This window comes from Arachis ipaensis, chromosome B10 (genome assembly GCF_000816755.2).
Source record: "Arachis ipaensis cultivar K30076 chromosome B10, Araip1.1, whole genome shotgun sequence".
NCBI classification, from domain to species: Eukaryota; Viridiplantae; Streptophyta; class Magnoliopsida; order Fabales; family Fabaceae; genus Arachis; species Arachis ipaensis.
Genome location: NC_029794.2, coordinates 28,848,403 through 28,855,261, shown reverse-complemented (window position 1 = coordinate 28,855,261; position 6,859 = coordinate 28,848,403).

Sequence of the window (6,859 nt, the reverse complement as noted above, 5' to 3'; positions counted from 1 at the left end):
ATAATTAACTAGTGTATATTCTCGTACCCTATACAAAATAATACATAAAATTATATAAAAAAATTAATTAAAAATTAAATAAAAATTATATAATAATTATTATTATAAATATTTTACAAAATTATAATTATTATTAGAAAATAGTCATAATGCAATAGTATTCTCATTCTTTCTCTCTCTCTCTCCATCACATTTTGAATCTGTTAAATTCTTCTCCTCTTCTTCTACAGTCTTATCACTTGATGATCGCTACAGTTTTATGTAAGTTTGTCACCAGATCTCCTTTTTCCTGAGCATGTCGCAGTCTTCCTCCTCTATCTCTTTGTCTGCAGATAAATTTTTTTCTCTCTTTCTCTCACATTATGAATGACTGAATATGCATTTCATTGAATCTGTATCCAGTAAGTTGTGAATTTGTATTTTAATTTTGTTGATGAAGTTGTGAATTTGTGTTGCGATTTTGTTTATATACGTGCAGTGGGTTTAATCTACATTTCACTGATTTATGACCATATTATGTACTAATATTTTTCATGATTGATTCTAAGATTATTTTACATAAAAATAAATATGTTTTATGATTGATTCTTCATTGAAGTGACTATGTTTTCATTACATAAAGTTTATTTTGTATTTTTCATTTTAAATTGTTATCAACTTTGGGTTCTAATTACTAATGTTGGCATGTTGTAATAGTTTATATATGTTGATTGAGAATTAGGACTTTTGTAATTTTGTTTGATTTATTTATGTGCAATGGGTCTAATTGCTGATGTTGCAATAGTTTGCTCATTTTTTTCAATAGGTGCTTTATATATAGTTTGCTTAGTTTTTTCAATTTTTTTAATATAGGTGTTTTAAGATTATTTCATTGCTAGTAATGTTAGAGAAGACACACAAAGCAACAGTGCTGCTCCTAATGATATTGAGATTGAAATTTAGAGTAATGCTATTCCACTTCATATTAAATTTGTAGTGATCAGACATTAGTTTTTTATTTCATATTATTTGATATTATATAAATTTTATGTTTGTATTTTAATTTATGTATGAATTTTAATTTTTTTATCTTAATTTATGTATGAATATATAAATTTTAAAGTGTTATTTAATTGTTATAGGGTGGATAGGGGTGGAAAGGTATTGGCAGGAGAGGGTTAGGGTACAACATTCTACTATCTGCAGGTATAAGTAGAACGGGTAGTTGAGAAGTTTAAGGACAGCAGGGCGGGGTCAGGAAGGGAAAAAATCTACCCCATTGCCAATTCTATACGTAATGGATTAGTTTTTGACCTGTTCAGTTAGGAAATACTGTAGAAAAAAATAGTTATTGTCTTTAAAGTAGAATAATTTCTCATTGATAGCAATATTTATGGAGATTTATTTTTGTTAAAATTTATATACGACAATTTTATTTATTAGTATCATATTCATTATTGAAGTCAAAATCATATGATCAATATTGTTACTTATTAAAATTTTATATTTTATGACATAATTTTTTAAGTTTACAAACTTATAGACTTATTTCATTACAAAAGCTATTATGTTGGTTAATATTCCTTGATAATATTACTGAAAAACCATCGTTGAGTATTAGTTTGTGGGAAGAAAAACCAATAACAATTTTTGTTATTCAATATATAATTTATTCTATTGTAAAATGAATTATTATTTGCTAAATCGGTAAATATATTTTCTTCTAATTTCTTACACCATTTTATTTGGCAATATTTTCATGCAGTACACGAGATAATTAATACAAATATACGATGTTTTTATTACAAAATTAAACAAAAATATATAATAATTATTAAATACAAATATATAATAATTATTACTATAAATATTTTATAAAGTTATAATTAAAATTATAGGTTAACGATTTTTATGTTAAAAATATTAAAAATAATTAGTATTTGTCTTACCTAATTTGAGTTAGTTGAGTGGTCATCTCACTCGTCCAGTTAAGGAAGTATTAGGGTTTCGAATCTCACATTGTGTATGTAACAACTCATTGACTAGCGACAGACCCTTAATAAATGAACTTCAATCTGTGGTGGATTAGTTCTCGGCTTGTCGAGTTGAAAAATACGGTGAAAAAATAGTATTTATTTTGAAAGTAGAACAATTCTCATTGATAGCAATACTTGTGGAGATTTGTCTTTGTTAAAATTTAAATATGATAACTTTATTTGTTGGTATCATATTCACTTATGAAGTCAAAATAAACAATATGATCAACATTGTTACCGGTTAATATTTCACATTTTATGACATAATTTTCAAGTTTTCAAACTTATAGACTTATGTTACTACAAAAGCTATTAGATTGAATAATACTCCTTAATAATATTACCGAAACACTATCGATGAGTATTAATTTATGTAAAAAGAAACTCTAATAACTTTTGTTATTCAATATATAATTTATTCTATTGAAAAAAATTATTATCCTTAGATTGATAAATGCATTTTCTCTCATTTTTACACTAGTTTATTTGGCAATAATTACATATCCAACTTTTATATATACTAAATATAATAATATTTAATAGTATGGTATTTGTTACCGTAATAATGACTAAAAATATTAACTCAAGTAAGCAAGATCAACTTAGGTCCATTGTTCGAATCCCAAATTCTAATTAGGTTCATTATCTTAGGACTCAATACAGATAAAGTCCACGTGTCCCATGTTAAATAGGTTTAAATTGAATTTTTGTTGTTAGTTAGAGATAGTAATGAGCGCGGCAGACTTCTTTTCCCGTTCTTTACTTCTGTTATAAAAAAATATCTTCTGTCCCCTTTCTATCTTTGTCGCAAGTCTCTATTTAATTATCCTTTTAGGGAATACAGATACATACAGTTATCTATAGATATTCTTTTAATATTTTTTTAAAAAATTAACAAAAAAGTCATAAAATAATCAATTCAATATAATTTAATACAATTCATGATATATTCATTATGAAAAATAACATTTCAAAATTAAAGACATGATGAGTGTTAATAGCAAATGAGAACTTAAAATTATATGTAAGAAAATTAAAATGATGTATTTAATGTGATTTATAAGGAAAAATTCTAGTTATTCAAGTATAATATACGTTTTATTATTTTGTACGAAACAATATTAGTTTAATTTATATATTATTATTATTGGGTATTAAAAATAAACCATGTTTGTACTATTAGTATTTTTTTTACCTTTCTCAACTCTAACCGTGATTAGGTCTAAAAGCTCGCTCACCTTATTAGAAACAAATATAATCTAATAAGTTTCTATCTAATAGTGTTATACATTGGGATAATCATAGGAGAATTAACTTTAGCGAGTTAATGGTACGGTGTTTAATGACCACAAGAGTATTTTTACACAAAATTATCAATCAATTATGTATAACTTCTGATGAAAATAATATATTCAACATGAATGTTATTTATTAGGTAAAAGATAACAAATTGTAAAGAAAATTTATTATAATGGGTATATTTATTTTAACAAATATTTTTCTATCCAATATTATAAAAAAAATATGCTGGCCACCCTAATTAATATAGATCTAACTTTCATCGACAATGGTAGAATGCTTAAATTGAGTCATTTCTAGGCTATGATATTCGTCAAACAAATAATCAATGAAATATTCATCCATGTCTTCTCATTTTAAGTACATTTATACAAAAAAGATTATACATAAAAAAAGTTGAAATAGCAAGAGTGATAAAAATAATGATTCTTAGAGCAGCTCCAACGGGATCAATTTTAGGCATCAATTTTGACCTATACAATAAATGAACTGATTTAAAATTAAACCTTGATACTGATATCAATAAGGAGATATCGTATCACTTTAAAAAAGAGAGTGAAATGTTGCCATTTGTTTAAATTTATCCATTAAATAAACACTAATGATGTTACTGTAACATTGTAACAAAAATTCAATTAAAATTTACTCAAATAAATTAAATTTATTTATTTGTAATCTGTATTTTATTATCATATCAATTTGGTAGAAAAATGATCTGAATCAATTTTATGAAATTATTTTTAATTATTTATAAATTCTTAAGAAAGTAGGAGCTTCTACTTTAGGTATCAGAACAATGTATGTCTCGAAAATTACAGCATTTAGAATCTCTTCCTCAAAAGCTCTCTTGACTAAATCCCACACACCATAGCTTAGAGAGTTCCAAAACATCTTATAAAACAAGACCTGAAAATCATCTGCACTCAGAACTTTAAAAGAAGTTATAGCCATTACAACTCTTTTTACCTCTTCCAACACCACCAGTTCAATCCCCCTATTGATAGGCCTCATTACTAAGGGAAGGACTGAAAAATTCTCCTATAGTATTTAGATTAATATTCTCTCTTGTCGAAAAGAGCATTTGGTAGAAGGAGTTTGTTTCTTTTTCTGACTCCTGCGGCTTAGTAGCCTAAGTTCCATCTTTCAAAAATAGTCCATGAATCTTGTTTTGCTTTTGCATGATGATTATTTACAAGTAAAAAAATTTAGTGTTCCTGTCACCACACCGAACCCACTGCTCTCTCGATTTTTGATACTGCATAAGCTCTTCTTGGAGAAGGATAGTATTTAGTTCATTATGAATACCTTGTTCTTTCCCCTTCAACCCCAGATCTTCTATACTCTCAAGAGTAATCTGAACTTCATTCAATTGTCTCTCCAACTCCTTCTTTTTAATAAACACATTACTAAAGATTTCCTTATTGAAAAGAAGCGCGTTCTTCTGCACCTCGATCAAACTTCTAACAACACCAGGGGCCCTTTATTCTAAGTTGCACGAACAACATTGCTAAAAAGTAGATGAGTCATCCAGGCAGCTTGGAATCTAAATGGTCTCAAACACCTCTTGACTTTTACAGTCGGTGTATATCTGACGAGCAAAGGATAGTGATCAGAATGAAGATACGCCAAAACCTCATTATAAGCCTCAGGAAATAACAATCACCACTCCTGATTAACAATAGCTCTATTCAATTTTTTCGCAACCTGCAAACCCTTCTAACCTTCCTGTACCAAGTAAAACTTCTTCCAATAGCCCCATATCAATAATATGCTGCCACTTGTTTAAACCCATTAAATGATCACTAATGGTGTTTATAATGTTATAATGTTATTTTATTGTAACGTTGTAATAAAGACTCAATTAAAATTTACTCAAATAAATTAGATGTAGTCAGTTGTACTTTGTATTTTATTACTCTATTTTTTTATTGTCTTATTAATTTGGTAAAAAAATAAATCCAAATAAATTTAGTGTAAGTTCTTTTCTGAATTATTTACAAAATTTTAATTTTTCTCCCCATCCAAATACACTAAATTCTCAATCTTCACTTTCACATCATTCTAATTTTTATTTATTGCAATTGCTTTTAATATGTAATGTGTTCCTTTTTAATGTTATGTTTAATTAGGTAATATTTTAAAGTTAATTTTTATTAATGCATAATATCTTATAAATATGTTATATAATTATTAATTTTATAATTTTATATTTTTATTTTAGTTAACAATTTAATTAAATTTATTTAAAATAATAAAAAATAATTTAAAATTTAAATCAAAATGAAATCAAGCATTGGAGTGACAAATTTTACATTAAGTTTCAAATTAAGTCTTATGATATATAGTCCACAAATATTTAATAGCATCTTGTGGGACCTAAAACAAAGTAAAATTAATACCAAACATTAGAGATGCTCTTATAAATTTATTTGGCCATCTATATATAAAGTACAGGAAAGTCATGATTATTTAACAAAATTAATTTGTATTTATTGTATTCAAATAAGTAAGAAATCATCTTATTTTAGTTTAGTCTTTAATTTACATGATTTGAATTTGACTCAATAGATATGATTTGATATGCTTATTAATTAAAAATGATCTCAATTACTTATTTTACTCATAGATTTATTATTATAATGACTAATAAATTAATTAAATCAATTAATTAATATACATAATTATTATAATTAATTTGGTTTAATAAATTAAAAGAAATAAATTAAAAAATACTACCAGAATATAAAAAAAATAAATTAAAAATACTACTAAAATAAATTGATATAAATTATAATAAATTGTGTGATATTTAAATATCCAATCAAATCAATTAGTTGATATAATTAATTTATCGTAGTAAATTATATTTAATAAATTAAAATATAAATAAATAAATACTATAAAAAATATGTCATATCAATTTCATCATTAAATGTAGAAACTCAATTTTTATGTAATAGAATAGATAAATTTTCATAACTAATTCCAAAGGATTCTATTGTATTATTTAGAGTAAAGTATCATTTTTGTCCCCAACGTTTGGGGTAAGTCCTATTTGTGTCCCTAACGTTGAAATCGTCTTATTTGTATCCTTAACGTTTATAAAAGTGATTCAACGTTATCCTACTATCAATTATACTAACAAATCAGATTATATTTTTCAATTATTCTCACTTGAATGTATTCATTCTCAATTAGGTCTCACTTGGATGTGTTCGATTTTAATATTATACCCACTATTTGTGTTTAGATTCAATTATGTCCCTAGAAAAGTGAATTATGTAAATATTGTAGGAATTAGTTTCAACATTTGATGAGCTATTTTTCGGAGTAGATCATTAATTCTATCCCAGACATTTGTATTCTAATTTCAAGAAGAGATTTTTAAAACTCAAACTAAAGCGCTCATGATGTGTAATTAAAGACAGGATAATATTGAATCACTTTTACAAACGTTAGGAATACAAATAGGACGATTTAAACGTTAGGAACACAAATAAAATTTACCCTAAACGTTGGGGACAAAAACGATACTTTACTCTATT